Consider the following 2,574-nt stretch of genomic DNA (forward strand, 5'->3'; position numbering starts at 1 on the left):
GAAAGAAAGAAAGAAAGAGAGAGAGAGAGAGAGAAAGAAAGAAAGAAAAGAGAGAAAGAGAGAAGAAAGAAAGAAAGAAAGAAAGAAAGAAAGAAGAGAAAGTAGAAGAGAAAGAAAGAAAAAGAAGAGAAAGAAAAAACAGAACTTCTGTTTTGAACTTCATGTGAATGAGAAATAAATTTCTATTGTGTTTGACCTATTATATATTGCAGATTCCTTTGGTTATAGCAGTTATCATTACCCTGACTAGTAAATTATTTTTCTTTCCTCTACATCTTCCATATTTATCTCTATCAGTATCTATCTATCTGCATTCAGACATGACCAAACATTTCCCAGCTTAAAAGCAAACAAGCCTTCCCCAGACTTCACACCCATGTCGTTTTCTCTTTACTCTTTCACAGACAATCTTATTAAGAATGTTGCATATGTGCAGTTTTAATTGCTTTGCCTCTCATTCGCTCTTTACTCCAATTCACATGGCTTCTTTGCCACCACTCTATTAAAACCGCTCTTGTTCGAGGTCCTCAAAAGCTGTCATGTTTCCAGACCCAGCAGACACTTTCGGTACTCATCTTAACTCTCAGAAATATTGAACACAGTTGACCACTCCCTGCTTTCTGACATACTTTCTTCTCTTGTGTCTTTGAAACCAACATCTTACTTGAATGACTCACAGGCATTTTAAATTTATCATATCCCAAACTGATCTACAATCTCATTCCTCTATTTTCTCATCTCAAAAAATGCTACTTCCATCCATCCACTGGCTCATGCCATAAATCTGAGGCTAATTTTTGACACTTGCTAGAGAAAGTAGCCATCCATAGACAGTCCAACAGGTCAATTTACTTCCGAATTTTTCTTAAATGTAAATACTCTTATCGTTTGCACTCTTCCCCATAATCCTGTCCTTTCTCCTTGTATATGTTTTAAAGTATAGCTCAGATTGGCTGTGCGCGGTGGCTCACGCCCGTAATCCCAGCACTTTGGGAGGCCAAGGCAAGTGGATTCACCTGAATAAGGAGTTTGAAACCAGCCTGGCCAACGTGGTGAAACCCTGTCTCTACTAAAAAGACAAAAATGAGCTGGGCATGGTTGCTGGTGCCTGTAGTCTCAGCTACTCGGGAGGCTGAGGCAGGAGAATTGCTTGAACCTGGGAGGTGGAGGTTGTGCAGTCAGCCGAGATTGTGCCACTGCACTCCAGCCTGGGCAACAAGAGCGAAATTCCATCTCAAAAAAAAAAAAATCTATATATGGATGTATAGATAGATCAGATAATGTCGCTTGCCTTTAAAAATCCTTCAGAAGATTCCCACTGCACTTAGGAGAAATTCCCTAATTCTGTTTTTCTTCCCAACTTTTACTTTCAGTTCAAGGGGTACATATGCAGGTTACACGGGTAAATTGCATGTCACAGGAGTTGGGGTACAGATAATTTTTTCACCCAGGTAATCAGCATAGTTACCCAAGGTAGCTTTTCAAACCTCACCCTCTCCCCACCCTCCACCCTCAAATAAGCCCCAGTACCTCTTGTTCCCTTTTTTGTATCAATGTTTAGCTTCCACTTATAAGTGAGAACATCTGGTATTTGGTTTTCTATTTCTGCATTAATTCCCTTAGGATAATGCCTCATTCTTAATATCACCGTTACACCCTCACATGATCTTGCCCCCTTTCAATGTCTTTAGCTTTATCTACCACTCACCTTCCCTTGCTCACTATATTCCAGTTGTTCTTTCAAATCTTTGAAATGAAAAGGCTCTCTCCTACCTCAGAACTTCTCTAGTTCAAAGGGCAGATATAAACTCAATCAAACTTAAGTGAAAAAGGAAATATGGTAGTGCATGCAAGTGAGGAGCCTAGGAGGCAGCTGACTTCAGGCGTGGCTGGTTCTGGGAACTCAAATTATGACCTTATTGCTCTGTTGCTTCATCTTTTAACTCTGCTTATCTTTGATTTAATTTCTTCTTATCACAGACTGTCATTATGGAGGCAGAATATTCACTGTCAGAGATGCCTGTTTGTGAAGTAAGGAATGAACCTTACTCAAAGAGTGATCTGGCCTTTGCTCTTGGTTTCTGGGAGGTAATCTTTAGGTCCTTGGAATGTCATGCCTGACAAGAGCGTCTCTGTTTGCCTGGGGGCCTTGGGCCAACCAGATAGTAACAATGTGATTTAGAGCTTTGTGATTATGGCTTTGAGTCACACCACCAAGGTTACCTAAGGTGGGGACTTTGGGTACTGGAAACTGAAATCAGTCTCATGGCTAATCAATTTTGCCTGTGTGGAGCTCCAGTAAAACTCCGGGCCCTGAGGCTTGAGGGAATTTTCTCTGTGGCAGTACTTTGCATACCATCACACACTGATGCCAGGACAGTAAAGATGCCCCGACTCCATGGGGAGAGGACAACTGGAAACTCCACATCTGGCACCTTCTGATATAGGAGTTAAAAAGAAATTATTTAGGCCGATAGTGAGGGTAAGGAAGTCCTCAGTAAGGTTTTCCTTTTAATGAAAAGCAGCCCCCAAATCATTTGTTTTGTAACAAAGAACAGTCTGTAAAATTGAGCT

This window comes from Mandrillus leucophaeus, unplaced genomic scaffold (genome assembly GCF_000951045.1).
Source record: "Mandrillus leucophaeus isolate KB7577 unplaced genomic scaffold, Mleu.le_1.0 Scaffold75, whole genome shotgun sequence".
In the NCBI taxonomy this organism is placed as follows: domain Eukaryota; kingdom Metazoa; phylum Chordata; class Mammalia; order Primates; family Cercopithecidae; genus Mandrillus; species Mandrillus leucophaeus.